The sequence below is a fragment of the Ambystoma mexicanum genome, chromosome 5p (assembly GCF_040938575.1).
Source record: "Ambystoma mexicanum isolate Mex_15411 chromosome 5p, UKY_AmexF1_1, whole genome shotgun sequence".
Taxonomy (NCBI): Eukaryota; Metazoa; Chordata; class Amphibia; order Caudata; family Ambystomatidae; genus Ambystoma; species Ambystoma mexicanum.
The window spans coordinates 716,636,316-716,650,482 of NC_090930.1; the positions used below are offsets into that span (position 1 = coordinate 716,636,316).

Sequence of the window (14,167 nt, forward strand, 5' to 3'; positions counted from 1 at the left end):
TAGGGGCACTGCCTACAGACAGCAGGAAAGGGCTTGTGCGAAGCTGCTGCCGCATTTAGGTAAGAAGAGTAAAAACCTGTACCAGGAGTGGGGCTCGAACCCACGCGGACACTTGTCCATTGGATCTTAAGTCCAACGCCTTAACCACTCGGCCATCCTGGTGAGCTGCTGCAAAGGGCTTCGAATTGAATCTTTGCTGTTTCAGCAGCAGGCGAACAAGTGGAAAACCAGCCCAGAGTGCCCCCTGCAGGAGGTTGGATGGAATTGGCTTGCGAGCGGCAAACGTCTCTCACTTAACAGCATTACAATAGCCTCCAGCTGACTGCAAGTACGGTTGCGGAAACCTCCCGGGTGCTGCAGTCGTTTCCCCGGTGGCCTAGTGGTGAGGATTTGGTGCTTTCACTGCCACGGGCCTGGCTTCGAGTCCCCGACCAGAGTGTGTGCTTTGAGTAAAGGTGGTCTAGGGCAGTCCAGACGCAGGCTGAGCCTCGAAGGCTGGTGCAGGCCTTGGTGTGCGAGCCCGAAAAAAGGGCAGCTCCTATGTCATCCCTTCTTGCCCTCCGGCACTTGCTGTACAAGCAAAGCCCCCTTTGAACTCTGCATGGTAACCCTGCTGTGTCTCGCAGGCAATCATGGCCTGCCGCCTTTTAATAAACGTGCTCTCCCACGAAGCAGTTCTCCTAAGGAGGGTTAGTTGTGAGTGTGCATCTTCAGCGGCAGCCTCTAGGGGGAGCTTCAGCACTGACCCACAAAAGCTCATAGCGAGGAAGGCTGTCCTTTCAGGAGAGCAAGACAGGAATATCAGCGCTTGGAAGTGAAAGCGCAAACGTTCCCAAAGTGATGCTGTCTTCAATCTCTAAGCTCCCCTTTTCGCAGACCATCACAAGTGTTTTTGTTTTCTTTCTTTCTTTCTTTCTTTATTTCTTTATTTATTTATTTATTAGCAGAAACGGCCCCCGAAGACCTGCAGGCACTGGTGCCCATTGTAGCAGAGGCCCTCAGCCTTTGGACTCGGACGCCACCATCTGAGCGACACGCAACGGGGTGCACCCACCGTCCCTGGTGGTCTAGTGGTTAGGATTCGGCGCTCTCACCGCCGCGGCCCGGGTTCGATTCCCGGTCAGGGAAGGAGCTCTTTTAACAACTGACATTTTTATTTACAGCAATGCAGTTAACTGGCGACCGGAAATCTTGCTCCCAGATGCAGATTTGCGTGCACAAAATGGAGGAAGTGCCCTCAGCGCGACGCAAAACGTGTTTATGGCAGAGTCCCATTCATTCTCCTGTCGCTGCGGAAAGACTGCCCTTGACGCAAAAAAGGCAGCTTCCTTTTTCACCGCTGGAGAGAACCTATCTGCTCGGCCCTCCCCCTCTCTTCCCAGTCCCCCAATGGACTGGCCTTTGAGGCACCTGCAGGCATTGTGCACTCGGACACCACTGCACGGCCTTCCCGAGCTGTCCAGCGGTCTCCCTGGTGGTCTAGTGGTTAGGATTCGGCGCTCTCACCTCCGCGGCCCGGGTTCGATTCCCGGTCAGGGAAGAGAGGCTTTTACTGAATGACATTTTTACAGAAATTCAAACAACTGCGTCTCAAAAAATATTTCTTTCAAATGTAGCTTCACTCACAGGCAATAGCGGCGTGGCTCCCCTGGCGGTAACTCCAAGCATCTTTTCAGCATGGTCCCTTACCGGAAGCTGTCGCCGCTAGAAGTGGGCCTGTGCCCCAAAAAGGAAGCTTTCTTTCTTCCAAAGCTGTAGAGAAAATATTAGTCCTGTCGCCCTGCCAAAGCCGAGCTCGCCCACCATCCCTAGCCTCATCAGACCAAGACCTTGCCCGGGACCCTGGGGCAGAGGGCTGCAGAAATGGTTGCGTACCGGTTTGGAGGAGAAAAGCAGGGGAGGGAGGGGTCGTAGCTGCTTGATTTGCATACAGAGCTGTGGTCTGCTGGGAAAGTGCAGCCTTTGGAGCTTGGCAAAGGCTTCGCAAGGGGCCCGAGCATTGCCCTCGCCCCGTTTGTTGACAGGTTCTCCTTCTATGGGCTGAAGGGCCCTGTAGCCTGATTTGAGGTTGGACGCTCTATTATTCACAGGGGTGTACCGGGCCTAGACGGTGACTGGGTGACCCGTCAGGGCATCGCCCGTTTGGAAGCCCGTTTCGGAAGCCGTGAGGAAGCGGAGGCGGGAATCCCTGCCCAATTTTCTTTTGGGGTGGTAGGGCTGTTGGCGGGGTTGCACAAGCTCTGCCAACTTTGGCGGCTTAAGCTTGGGATGCGAGGGACATGGTACAAAAATGCAAAGGTTTTCCAGGAAAAGAGTCTACGGGCAACAATTCCTTGTTGCTCTTTTCAGGTGAACTCAAGCCTCAGGGCTTTGAGGTAGGGGCACTGCCTACAGACAGCAGGAAAGGGCTTGTGCGAAGCTGCTGCCGCATTTAGGTAAGAAGAGTAAAAACCTGTACCAGGAGTGGGGCTCGAACCCACGCGGACACTTGTCCATTGGATCTTAAGTCCAACGCCTTAACCACTCGGCCATCCTGGTGAGCTGCTGCAAAGGGCTTCGAATTGAATCTTTGCTGTTTCAGCAGCAGGCGAACAAGTGGAAAACCAGCCCAGAGTGCCCCCTGCAGGAGGTTGGATGGAATTGGCTTGCGAGCGGCAAACGTCTCTCACTTAACAGCATTACAATAGCCTCCAGCTGACTGCAAGTACGGTTGCGGAAACCTCCCGGGTGCTGCAGTCGTTTCCCCGGTGGCCTAGTGGTGAGGATTTGGTGCTTTCACTGCCACGGGCCTGGCTTCGAGTCCCCGACCAGAGTGTGTGCTTTGAGTAAAGGTGGTCTAGGGCAGTCCAGAGGCAGGCTGAGCCTCGAAGGCTGGTGCAGGCCTTGGTGTGCGAGCCCGAAAAAAGGGCAGCTCCTATGTCATCCCTTCTTGCCCTCCGGCACTTGCTGTACAAGCAAAGCCCCCTTTGAACTCTGCATGGTAACCCTGCTGTGTCTCGCAGGCAATCATGGCCTGCCGCCTTTTAATAAACGTGCTCTCCCACGAAGCAGTTCTCCTAAGGAGGGTTAGTTGTGAGTGTGCATCTTCAGCGGCAGCCTCTAGGGGGAGCTTCAGCACTGACCCACAAAAGCTCATAGCGAGGAAGGCTGTCCTTTCAGGAGAGCAAGACAGGAATATCAGCGCTTGGAAGTGAAAGCGCAAACGTTCCCAAAGTGATGCTGTCTTCAATCTCTAAGCTCCCCTTTTCGCAGACCATCACAAGTGTTTTTGTTTTCTTTCTTTCTTTCTTTCTTTCTTTATTTCTTTATTTATTAGCAGAAACGGCCCCCGAAGACCTGCAGGCACTGGTGCCCATTGTAGCAGAGGCCCTCAGCCTTTGGACTCGGACGCCACCATCTGAGCGACACGCAACGGGGTGCACCCACCGTCCCTGGTGGTCTAGTGGTTAGGATTCGGCGCTCTCACCACCGCGGCCCGGGTTCGATTCCCGGTCAGGGAAGGAGCTCTTTTAACAACTGACATTTTTATTTACAGCAATGCAGTTAACTGGCGACCGGAAATCTTGCTCCCAGATGCAGATTTGCGTGCACAAAATGGAGGAAGTGCCCTCAGCGCGACGCAAAACGTGTTTATGGCAGAGTCCCATTCATTCTCCTGTCGCTGCGGAAAGACTGCCCTTGACGCAAAAAAGGCAGCTTCCTTTTTCACCGCTGGAGAGAACCTATCTGCTCGGCCCTCCCCCTCTCTTCCCAGTCCCCCAATGGACTGGCCTTTGAGGCACCTGCAGGCATTGTGCACTCGGACACCACTGCCCGGCCTTCCCGAGTTGTCCAGCGGTCTCCCTGGTGGTCTAGTGGTTAGGATTCGGCGCTCTCACCGCCGCGGCCCGGGTTCGATTCCCGGTCAGGGAAGAGAGGCTTTTACTGAATGACATTTTTACAGAAATTCAAACAACTGCGTCTCAAAAAATATTTCTTTCAAATGTAGCTTCACTCACAGGCAATAGCGGCGTGGCTCCCCTGGCGGTAACTCCAAGCATCTTTTCAGCATGGTCCCTTACCGGAAGCTGTCGCCGCTAGAAGTGGGCCTGTGCCCCAAAAAGGAAGCTTTCTTTCTTCCAAAGCTGTAGAGAAAATATTAGTCCTGTCGCCCTGCCAAAGCCGAGCTCGCCCACCATCCCTAGCCTCATCAGACCAAGACCTTGCCCGGGACCCTGGGGCAGAGGGCTGCAGAAATGGTTGCGTACCGGTTTGGAGGAGAAAAGCAGGGGAGGGAGGGGTCGTAGCTGCTTGATTTGCATACAGAGCTGTGGTCTGCTGGGAAAGTGCAGCCTTTGGAGCTTGGCAAAGGCTTCGCAAGGGGCCCGAGCATTGCCCTCGCCCCGTTTGTTGACAGGTTCTCCTTCTATGGGCTGAAGGGCCCTGTAGCCTGATTTGAGGTTGGACGCTCTATTATTCACAGGGGTGTACCGGGCCTAGACGGTGACTGGCTGACCCGTCAGGGCATCGCCCGTTTGGAAGCCCGTTTGGAAGCCCGTTTCGGAAGCCGTGAGGAAGCGGAGGCGGGAATCCCTGCCCAATTTTCTTTTGGGGTGGTAGGGCTGTTGGCGGGGTTGCACAAGCTCTGCCAACTTTGGCGGCTTAAGCTTGGGATGCGAGGGACATGGTACAAAAATGCAAAGGTTTTCCAGGAAAAGAGTCTACGGGCAACGATTCCTTGTTGCTCTTTTCAGGTGAACTCAAGCCTCAGGGCTTTGAGGTAGGGGCACTGCCTACAGACAGCAGGAAAGGGCTTGTGCGAAGCTGCTGCCGCATTTAGGTAAGAAGAGTAAAAACCTGTACCAGGAGTGGGGCTCGAACCCACGCGGACACTTGTCCATTGGATCTTAAGTCCAACGCCTTAACCACTCGGCCATCCTGGTGAGCTGCTGCAAAGGGCTTCGAATTGAATCTTTGCTGTTTCAGCAGCAGGCGAACAAGTGGAAAACCAGCCCAGAGTGCCCCCTGCAGGAGGTTGGATGGAATTGGCTTGCGAGCGGCAAACGTCTCTCACTTAACAGCATTACAATAGCCTCCAGCTGACTGCAAGTACGGTTGCGGAAACCTCCCGGGTGCTGCAGTCGTTTCCCCGGTGGCCTAGTGGTGAGGATTTGGTGCTTTCACTGCCACGGGCCTGGCTTCGAGTCCCCGACCAGAGTGTGTGCTTTGAGTAAAGGTGGTCTAGGGCAGTCCAGACGCAGGCTGAGCCTCGAAGGCTGGTGCAGGCCTTGGTGTGCGAGCCCGAAAAAAGGGCAGCTCCTATGTCATCCCTTCTTGCCCTCCGGCACTTGCTGTACAAGCAAAGCCCCCTTTGAACTCTGCATGGTAACCCTGCTGTGTCTCGCAGGCAATCATGGCCTGCCGCCTTTTAATAAACGTGCTCTCCCACGAAGCAGTTCTCCTAAGGAGGGTTAGTTGTGAGTGTGCATCTTCAGCGGCAGCCTCTAGGGGGAGCTTCAGCACTGACCCACAAAAGCTCATAGCGAGGAAGGCTGTCCTTTCAGGAGAGCAAGACAGGAATATCAGCGCTTGGAAGTGAAAGCGCAAACGTTCCCAAAGTGATGCTGTCTTCAATCTCTAAGCTCCCCTTTTCGCAGACCATCACAAGTGTTTTTGTTTTCTTTCTTTCTTTCTTTCTTTATTTCTTTATTTATTTATTTATTAGCAGAAACGGCCCCCGAAGACCTGCAGGCACTGGTGCCCATTGTAGCAGAGGCCCTCAGCCTTTGGACTCGGACGCCACCATCTGAGCGACACGCAACGGGGTGCACCCACCGTCCCTGGTGGTCTAGTGGTTAGGATTCGGCGCTCTCACCGCCGCGGCCCGGGTTCGATTCCCGGTCAGGGAAGGAGCTCTTTTAACAACTGACATTTTTATTTACAGCAATGCAGTTAACTGGCGACCGGAAATCTTGCTCCCAGATGCAGATTTGCGTGCACAAAATGGAGGAAGTGCCCTCAGCGCGACGCAAAACGTGTTTATGGCAGAGTCCCATTCATTCTCCTGTCGCTGCGGAAAGACTGCCCTTGACGCAAAAAAGGCAGCTTCCTTTTTCACCGCTGGAGAGAACCTATCTGCTCGGCCCTCCCCCTCTCTTCCCAGTCCCCCAATGGACTGGCCTTTGAGGCACCTGCAGGCATTGTGCACTCGGACACCACTGCACGGCCTTCCCGAGCTGTCCAGCGGTCTCCCTGGTGGTCTAGTGGTTAGGATTCGGCGCTCTCACCTCCGCGGCCCGGGTTCGATTCCCGGTCAGGGAAGAGAGGCTTTTACTGAATGACATTTTTACAGAAATTCAAACAACTGCGTCTCAAAAAATATTTCTTTCAAATGTAGCTTCACTCACAGGCAATAGCGGCGTGGCTCCCCTGGCGGTAACTCCAAGCATCTTTTCAGCATGGTCCCTTACCGGAAGCTGTCGCCGCTAGAAGTGGGCCTGTGCCCCAAAAAGGAAGCTTTCTTTCTTCCAAAGCTGTAGAGAAAATATTAGTCCTGTCGCCCTGCCAAAGCCGAGCTCGCCCACCATCCCTAGCCTCATCAGACCAAGACCTTGCCCGGGACCCTGGGGCAGAGGGCTGCAGAAATGGTTGCGTACCGGTTTGGAGGAGAAAAGCAGGGGAGGGAGGGGTCGTAGCTGCTTGATTTGCATACAGAGCTGTGGTCTGCTGGGAAAGTGCAGCCTTTGGAGCTTGGCAAAGGCTTCGCAAGGGGCCCGAGCATTGCCCTCGCCCCGTTTGTTGACAGGTTCTCCTTCTATGGGCTGAAGGGCCCTGTAGCCTGATTTGAGGTTGGACGCTCTATTATTCACAGGGGTGTACCGGGCCTAGACGGTGACTGGCTGACCCGTCAGGGCATCGCCCGTTTGGAAGCCCGTTTCGGAAGCGGAGGCGGGAATCCCTGCCCAATTTTCTTTTGGGGTGGTAGGGCTGTTGGCGGGGTTGCACAAGCTCTGCCAACTTTGGCGGCTTAAGCTTGGGATGCGAGGGACATGGTACAAAAATGCAAAGGTTTTCCAGGAAAAGAGTCTACGGGCAACGATTCCTTGTTGCTCTTTTCAGGTGAACTCAAGCCTCAGGGCTTTGAGGTAGGGGCACTGCCTACAGACAGCAGGAAAGGGCTTGTGCGAAGCTGCTGCCGCATTTAGGTAAGAAGAGTAAAAACCTGTACCAGGAGTGGGGCTCGAACCCACGCAGACACTTGTCCATTGGATCTTAAGTCCAACGCCTTAACCACTCGGCCATCCTGGTGAGCTGCTGCAAAGGGCTTCGAATTGAATCTTTGCTGTTTCAGCAGCAGGCGAACAAGTGGAAAACCAGCCCAGAGTGCCCCCTGCAGGAGGTTGGATGGAATTGGCTTGCGAGCGGCAAACGTCTCTCACTTAACAGCATTACAATAGCCTCCAGCTGACTGCAAGTACGGTTGCGGAAACCTCCCGGGTGCTGCAGTCGTTTCCCCGGTGGCCTAGTGGTGAGGATTTGGTGCTTTCACTGCCACGGGCCTGGCTTCGAGTCCCCGACCAGAGTGTGTGCTTTGAGTAAAGGTGGTCTAGGGCAGTCCAGAGGCAGGCTGAGCCTCGAAGGCTGGTGCAGGCCTTGGTGTGCGAGCCCGAAAAAAGGGCAGCTCCTATGTCATCCCTTCTTGCCCTCCGGCACTTGCTGTACAAGCAAAGCCCCCTTTGAACTCTGCATGGTAACCCTGCTGTGTCTCGCAGGCAATCATGGCCTGCCGCCTTTTAATAAACGTGCTCTCCCACGAAGCAGTTCTCCTAAGGAGGGTTAGTTGTGAGTGTGCATCTTCAGCGGCAGCCTCTAGGGGGAGCTTCAGCACTGACCCACAAAAGCTCATAGCGAGGAAGGCTGTCCTTTCAGGAGAGCAAGACAGGAATATCAGCGCTTGGAAGTGAAAGCGCAAACGTTCCCAAAGTGATGCTGTCTTCAATCTCTAAGCTCCCCTTTTCGCAGACCATCACAAGTGTTTTTGTTTTCTTTCTTTCTTTCTTTCTTTCTTTATTTCTTTATTTATTTATTTATTAGCAGAAACGGCCCCCGAAGACCTGCAGGCACTGGTGCCCATTGTAGCAGAGGCCCTCAGCCTTTGGACTCGGACGCCACCATCTGAGCGACACGCAACGGAGTGCACCCACCGTCCCTGGTGGTCTAGTGGTTAGGATTCGGCGCTCTCACCGCCGCGGCCCGGGTTCGATTCCCGGTCAGGGAAGGAGCTCTTTTAACAACTGACATTTTTATTTACATGCAAAGGAGTTAACTGGCGACCGGAAATCTTGCTCCCAGATGCAGATTTGCGTGCACAAAATGGAGGAAGTGCCCTCAGCGCGACGCAAAACGTGTTTATGGCAGAGTCCCATTCATTCTCCTGTCGCTGCGGAAAGACTGCCCTTGACGCAAAAAAGGCAGCTTCCTTTTTCACCGCTGGAGAGAACCTATCTGCTCGGCCCTCCCCCTCTCTTCCCAGTCCCCCAATGGACTGGCCTTTGAGGCACCTGCAGGCATTGTGCACTCGGACACCACTGCCCGGCCTTCCCGAGCTGTCCAGCGGTCTCCCTGGTGGTCTAGTGGTTAGGATTCGGCGCTCTCACCGCCGCGGCCCGGGTTCGATTCCCGGTCAGGGAAGAGAGGCTTTTACTGAATGACATTTTTACAGAAATTCAAACAACTGCGTCTCAAAAAATATTTCTTTCAAATGTAGCTTCACTCACAGGCAATAGCGGCGTGGCTCCCCTGGCGGTAACTCCAAGCATCTTTTCAGCATGGTCCCTTACCGGAAGCTGTCGCCGCTAGAAGTGGGCCTGTGCCCCAAAAAGGAAGCTTTCTTTCTTCCAAAGCTGTAGAGAAAATATTAGTCCTGTCGCCCTGCCAAAGCCGAGCTCGCCCACCATCCCTAGCCTCATCAGACCAAGACCTTGCCCGGGACCCTGGGGCAGAGGGCTGCAGAAATGGTTGCGTACCGGTTTGGAGGAGAAAAGCAGGGGAGGGAGGGGTCGTAGCTGCTTGATTTGCATACAGAGCTGTGGTCTGCTGGGAAAGTGCAGCCTTTGGAGCTTGGCAAAGGCTTCGCAAGGGGCCCGAGCATTGCCCTCGCCCCGTTTGTTGACAGGTTCTCCTTCTATGGGCTGAAGGGCCCTGTAGCCTGATTTGAGGTTGGACGCTCTATTATTCACAGGGGTGTACCGGGCCTAGACGGTGACTGGGTGACCCGTCAGGGCATCGCCCGTTTGGAAGCCCGTTTCGGAAGCCGTGAGGAAGCGGAGGCGGGAATCCCTGCCCAATTTTCTTTTGGGGTGGTAGGGCTGTTGGCGGGGTTGCACAAGCTCTGCCAACTTTGGCGGCTTAAGCTTGGGATGCGAGGGACATGGTACAAAAATGCAAAGGTTTTCCAGGAAAAGAGTCTACGGGCAACAATTCCTTGTTGCTCTTTTCAGGTGAACTCAAGCCTCAGGGCTTTGAGGTAGGGGCACTGCCTACAGACAGCAGGAAAGGGCTTGTGCGAAGCTGCTGCCGCATTTAGGTAAGAAGAGTAAAAACCTGTACCAGGAGTGGGGCTCGAACCCACGCGGACACTTGTCCATTGGATCTTAAGTCCAACGCCTTAACCACTCGGCCATCCTGGTGAGCTGCTGCAAAGGGCTTCGAATTGAATCTTTGCTGTTTCAGCAGCAGGCGAACAAGTGGAAACCAGCCCAGAGTGCCCCCTGCAGGAGGTTGGATGGAATTGGCTTGCGAGCGGCAAACGTCTCTCACTTAACAGCATTACAATAGCCTCCAGCTGACTGCAAGTACGGTTGCGGAAACCTCCCGGGTGCTGCAGTCGTTTCCCCGGTGGCCTAGTGGTGAGGATTTGGTGCTTTCACTGCCACGGGCCTGGCTTCGAGTCCCCGACCAGAGTGTGTGCTTTGAGTAAAGGTGGTCTAGGGCAGTCCAGAGGCAGGCTGAGCCTCGAAGGCTGGTGCAGGCCTTGGTGTGAGAGCCCGAAAAAAGGGCAGCTCCTATGTCATCCCTTCTTGCCCTCCGGCACTTGCTGTACAAGCAAAGCCCCCTTTGAACTCTGCATGGTAACCCTGCTGTGTCTCGCAGGCAATCATGGCCTGCCGCCTTTTAATAAACGTGCTCTCCCACGAAGCAGTTCTCCTAAGGAGGGTTAGTTGTGAGTGTGCATCTTCAGCGGCAGCCTCTAGGGGGAGCTTCAGCACTGACCCACAAAAGCTCATAGCGAGGAAGGCTGTCCTTTCAGGAGAGCAAGACAGGAATATCAGCGCTTGGAAGTGAAAGCGCAAACGTTCCCAAAGTGATGCTGTCTTCAATCTCTAAGCTCCCCTTTTCGCAGACCATCACAAGTGTTTTTGTTTTCTTTCTTTCTTTCTTTCTTTATTTCTTTATTTATTTATTTATTAGCAGAAACGGCCCCCGAAGACCTGCAGGCACTGGTGCCCATTGTAGCAGAGGCCCTCAGCCTTTGGACTCGGACGCCACCATCTGAGCGACACGCAACGGGGTGCACCCACCGTCCCTGGTGGTCTAGTGGTTAGGATTCGGCGCTCTCACCGCCGCGGCCCGGGTTCGATTCCCGGTCAGGGAAGGAGCTCTTTTAACAACTGACATTTTTATTTACAGCAATGCAGTTAACTGGCGACCGGAAATCTTGCTCCCAGATGCAGATTTGCGTGCACAAAATGGAGGAAGTGCCCTCAGCGCGACGCAAAACGTGTTTATGGCAGAGTCCCATTCATTCTCCTGTCGCTGCGGAAAGACTGCCCTTGACGCAAAAAAGGCAGCTTCCTTTTTCACCGCTGGAGAGAACCTATCTGCTCGGCCCTCCCCCTCTCTTCCCAGTCCCCCAATGGACTGGCCTTTGAGGCACCTGCAGGCATTGTGCACTCGGACACCACTGCCCGGCCTTCCCGAGCTGTCCAGCGGTCTCCCTGGTGGTCTAGTGGTTAGGATTCGGCGCTCTCACCGCTGCGGCCCGGGTTCGATTCCCGGTCAGGGAAGAGAGGCTTTTACTGAATGACATTTTTACAGAAATTCAAACAACTGCGTCTCAAAAAATATTTCTTTCAAATGTAGCTTCACTCACAGGCAATAGCGGCGTGGCTCCCCTGGCGGTAACTCCAAGCATCTTTTCAGCATGGTCCCTTACCGGAAGCTGTCGCCGCTAGAAGTGGGCCTGTGCCCCAAAAAGGAAGCTTTCTTTCTTCCAAAGCTGTAGAGAAAATATTAGTCCTGTCGCCCTGCCAAAGCCGAGCTCGCCCACCATCCCTAGCCTCATCAGACCAAGACCTTGCCCGGGACCCTGGGGCAGAGGGCTGCAGAAATGGTTGCGTACCGGTTTGGAGGAGAAAAGCAGGGGAGGGAGGGGTCGTAGCTGCTTGATTTGCATACAGAGCTGTGGTCTGCTGGGAAAGTGCAGCCTTTGGAGCTTGGCAAAGGCTTCGCAAGGGGCCCGAGCATTGCCCTCGCCCCGTTTGTTGACAGGTTCTCCTTCTATGGGCTGAAGGGCCCTGTAGCCTGATTTGAGGTTGGACGCTCTATTATTCACAGGGGTGTACCGGGCCTAGACGGTGACTGGCTGACCCGTCAGGGCATCGCCCGTTTGGAAGCCCGTTTGGAAGCCCGTTTCGGAAGCCGTGAGGAAGCGGAGGCGGGAATCCCTGCCCAATTTTCTTTTGGGGTGGTAGGGCTGTTGGCGGGGTTGCACAAGCTCTGCCAACTTTGGCGGCTTAAGCTTGGGATGCGAGGGACATGGTACAAAAATGCAAAGGTTTTCCAGGAAAAGAGTCTACGGGCAACGATTCCTTGTTGCTCTTTTCAGGTGAACTCAAGCCTCAGGGCTTTGAGGTAGGGGCACTGCCTACAGACAGCAGGAAAGGGCTTGTGCGAAGCTGCTGCCGCATTTAGGTAAGAAGAGTAAAAACCTGTACCAGGAGTGGGGCTCGAACCCACGCGGACACTTGTCCATTGGATCTTAAGTCCAACGCCTTAACCACTCGGCCATCCTGGTGAGCTGCTGCAAAGGGCTTCGAATTGAATCTTTGCTGTTTCAGCAGCAGGCGAACAAGTGGAAAACCAGCCCAGAGTGCCCCCTGCAGGAGGTTGGATGGAATTGGCTTGCGAGCGGCAAACGTCTCTCACTTAACAGCATTACAATAGCCTCCAGCTGACTGCAAGTACGGTTGCGGAAACCTCCCGGGTGCTGCAGTCGTTTCCCCGGTGGCCTAGTGGTGAGGATTTGGTGCTTTCACTGCCACGGGCCTGGCTTCGAGTCCCCGACCAGAGTGTGTGCTTTGAGTAAAGGTGGTCTAGGGCAGTCCAGAGGCAGGCTGAGCCTCGAAGGCTGGTGCAGGCCTTGGTGTGCGAGCCCGAAAAAAGGGCAGCTCCTATGTCATCCCTTCTTGCCCTCCGGCACTTGCTGTACAAGCAAAGCCCCCTTTGAACTCTGCATGGTAACCCTGCTGTGTCTCGCAGGCAATCATGGCCTGCCGCCTTTTAATAAACGTGCTCTCCCACGAAGCAGTTCTCCTAAGGAGGGTTAGTTGTGAGTGTGCATCTTCAGCGGCAGCCTCTAGGGGGAGCTTCAGCACTGACCCACAAAAGCTCATAGCGAGGAAGGCTGTCCTTTCAGGAGAGCAAGACAGGAATATCAGCGCTTGGAAGTGAAAGCGCAAACGTTCCCAAAGTGATGCTGTCTTCAATCTCTAAGCTCCCCTTTTCGCAGACCATCACAAGTGTTTTTGTTTTCTTTCTTTCTTTCTTTCTTTCTTTATTTCTTTATTTATTAGCAGAAACGGCCCCCGAAGACCTGCAGGCACTGGTGCCCATTGTAGCAGAGGCCCTCAGCCTTTGGACTCGGACGCCACCATCTGAGCGACACGCAACGGGGTGCACCCACCGTCCCTGGTGGTCTAGTGGTTAGGATTCGGCGCTCTCACCGCCGCGGCCTGGGTTCGATTCCCGGTCAGGGAAGGAGCTCTTTTAACAACTGACATTTTTATTTACAGCAATGCAGTTAACTGGCGACCGGAAATCTTGCTCCCAGATGCAGATTTGCGTGCACAAAATGGAGGAAGTGCCCTCAGCGCGACGCAAAACGTGTTTATGGCAGAGTCCCATTCATTCTCCTGTCGCTGCGGAAAGACTGCCCTTGACGCAAAAAAGGCAGCTTCCTTTTTCACCGCTGGAGAGAACCTATCTGCTCGGCCCTCCCCCTCTCTTCCCAGTCCCCCAATGGACTGGCCTTTGAGGCACCTGCAGGCATTGTGCACTCGGACACCACTGCCCGGCCTTCCCGAGTTGTCCAGCGGTCTCCCTGGTGGTCTAGTGGTTAGGATTCGGCGCTCTCACCGCCGCGGCCCGGGTTCGATTCCCGGTCAGGGAAGAGAGGCTTTTACTGAATGACATTTTTACAGAAATTCAAACAACTGCGTCTCAAAAAATATTTCTTTCAAATGTAGCTTCACTCACAGGCAATAGCGGCGTGGCTCCCCTGGCGGTAACTCCAAGCATCTTTTCAGCATGGTCCCTTACCGGAAGCTGTCGCCGCTAGAAGTGGGCCTGTGCCCCAAAAAGGAAGCTTTCTTTCTTCCAAAGCTGTAGAGAAAATATTAGTCCTGTCGCCCTGCCAAAGCCGAGCTCGCCCACCATCCCTAGCCTCATCAGACCAAGACCTTGCCCGGGACCCTGGGGCAGAGGGCTGCAGAAATGGTTGCGTACCGGTTTGGAGGAGAAAAGCAGGGGAGGGAGGGGTCGTAGCTGCTTGATTTGCATACAGAGCTGTGGTCTGCTGGGAAAGTGCAGCCTTTGGAGCTTGGCAAAGGCTTCGCAAGGGGCCCGAGCATTGCCCTCGCCCCGTTTGTTGACAGGTTCTCCTTCTATGGGCTGAAGGGCCCTGTAGCCTGATTTGAGGTTGGACGCTCTATTATTCACAGGGGTGTACCGGGCCTAGACGGTGACTGGCTGACCCGTCAGGGCATCGCCCGTTTGGAAGCCCGTTTCGGAAGCGGAGGCGGGAATCCCTGCCCAATTTTCTTTTGGGGTGGTAGGGCTGTTGGCGGGGTTGCACAAGCTCTGCCAACTTTGGCGGCTTAAGCTTGGGATGCGAGGGACATGGTACAAA

The 14,167-nt window shown here is 54.6% G+C and overlaps 18 non-coding genes across 18 annotated transcripts; 12 read left to right on the forward strand and 6 right to left on the reverse strand.

Annotated features, from left to right (window-relative positions):
* Positions 1–79: 79 nt before the first annotated feature.
* TRNAL-UAA (transfer RNA leucine (anticodon UAA)) lies at positions 80–162 on the reverse strand. Its single transcript has one exon. It is a non-coding gene; the product is annotated as a tRNA-Leu (tRNA).
* An 894-nt stretch (positions 163–1,056) lies between these two features.
* TRNAE-CUC (transfer RNA glutamic acid (anticodon CUC)) lies at positions 1,057–1,128 on the forward strand. Its single transcript has one exon. It is a non-coding gene; the product is annotated as a tRNA-Glu (tRNA).
* A 340-nt stretch (positions 1,129–1,468) lies between these two features.
* On the forward strand, positions 1,469–1,540 carry TRNAE-CUC (transfer RNA glutamic acid (anticodon CUC)). The gene has a single exon. It is a non-coding gene; the product is annotated as a tRNA-Glu (tRNA).
* Positions 1,541–2,455: 915 nt separating this feature from the next.
* Positions 2,456–2,538, reverse strand: TRNAL-UAA (transfer RNA leucine (anticodon UAA)). The gene has a single exon. It is a non-coding gene; the product is annotated as a tRNA-Leu (tRNA).
* Positions 2,539–3,428: 890 nt separating this feature from the next.
* TRNAE-CUC (transfer RNA glutamic acid (anticodon CUC)) lies at positions 3,429–3,500 on the forward strand. Its single transcript has one exon. It is a non-coding gene; the product is annotated as a tRNA-Glu (tRNA).
* A 340-nt stretch (positions 3,501–3,840) lies between these two features.
* TRNAE-CUC (transfer RNA glutamic acid (anticodon CUC)) lies at positions 3,841–3,912 on the forward strand. The gene has a single exon. It is a non-coding gene; the product is annotated as a tRNA-Glu (tRNA).
* A 927-nt stretch (positions 3,913–4,839) lies between these two features.
* Positions 4,840–4,922, reverse strand: TRNAL-UAA (transfer RNA leucine (anticodon UAA)). Its single transcript has one exon. It is a non-coding gene; the product is annotated as a tRNA-Leu (tRNA).
* An 894-nt stretch (positions 4,923–5,816) lies between these two features.
* Positions 5,817–5,888, forward strand: TRNAE-CUC (transfer RNA glutamic acid (anticodon CUC)). Its single transcript has one exon. It is a non-coding gene; the product is annotated as a tRNA-Glu (tRNA).
* A 340-nt stretch (positions 5,889–6,228) lies between these two features.
* Positions 6,229–6,300, forward strand: TRNAE-CUC (transfer RNA glutamic acid (anticodon CUC)). The gene has a single exon. It is a non-coding gene; the product is annotated as a tRNA-Glu (tRNA).
* Positions 6,301–7,204: 904 nt separating this feature from the next.
* Positions 7,205–7,287, reverse strand: TRNAL-UAA (transfer RNA leucine (anticodon UAA)). The gene has a single exon. It is a non-coding gene; the product is annotated as a tRNA-Leu (tRNA).
* Positions 7,288–8,185: 898 nt separating this feature from the next.
* On the forward strand, positions 8,186–8,257 carry TRNAE-CUC (transfer RNA glutamic acid (anticodon CUC)). Its single transcript has one exon. It is a non-coding gene; the product is annotated as a tRNA-Glu (tRNA).
* A 341-nt stretch (positions 8,258–8,598) lies between these two features.
* Positions 8,599–8,670, forward strand: TRNAE-CUC (transfer RNA glutamic acid (anticodon CUC)). Its single transcript has one exon. It is a non-coding gene; the product is annotated as a tRNA-Glu (tRNA).
* A 915-nt stretch (positions 8,671–9,585) lies between these two features.
* On the reverse strand, positions 9,586–9,668 carry TRNAL-UAA (transfer RNA leucine (anticodon UAA)). Its single transcript has one exon. It is a non-coding gene; the product is annotated as a tRNA-Leu (tRNA).
* An 893-nt stretch (positions 9,669–10,561) lies between these two features.
* TRNAE-CUC (transfer RNA glutamic acid (anticodon CUC)) lies at positions 10,562–10,633 on the forward strand. Its single transcript has one exon. It is a non-coding gene; the product is annotated as a tRNA-Glu (tRNA).
* A 340-nt stretch (positions 10,634–10,973) lies between these two features.
* On the forward strand, positions 10,974–11,045 carry TRNAE-CUC (transfer RNA glutamic acid (anticodon CUC)). The gene has a single exon. It is a non-coding gene; the product is annotated as a tRNA-Glu (tRNA).
* A 927-nt stretch (positions 11,046–11,972) lies between these two features.
* TRNAL-UAA (transfer RNA leucine (anticodon UAA)) lies at positions 11,973–12,055 on the reverse strand. Its single transcript has one exon. It is a non-coding gene; the product is annotated as a tRNA-Leu (tRNA).
* Positions 12,056–12,945: 890 nt separating this feature from the next.
* TRNAE-CUC (transfer RNA glutamic acid (anticodon CUC)) lies at positions 12,946–13,017 on the forward strand. Its single transcript has one exon. It is a non-coding gene; the product is annotated as a tRNA-Glu (tRNA).
* A 340-nt stretch (positions 13,018–13,357) lies between these two features.
* Positions 13,358–13,429, forward strand: TRNAE-CUC (transfer RNA glutamic acid (anticodon CUC)). The gene has a single exon. It is a non-coding gene; the product is annotated as a tRNA-Glu (tRNA).
* Positions 13,430–14,167: the final 738 nt, after the last annotated feature.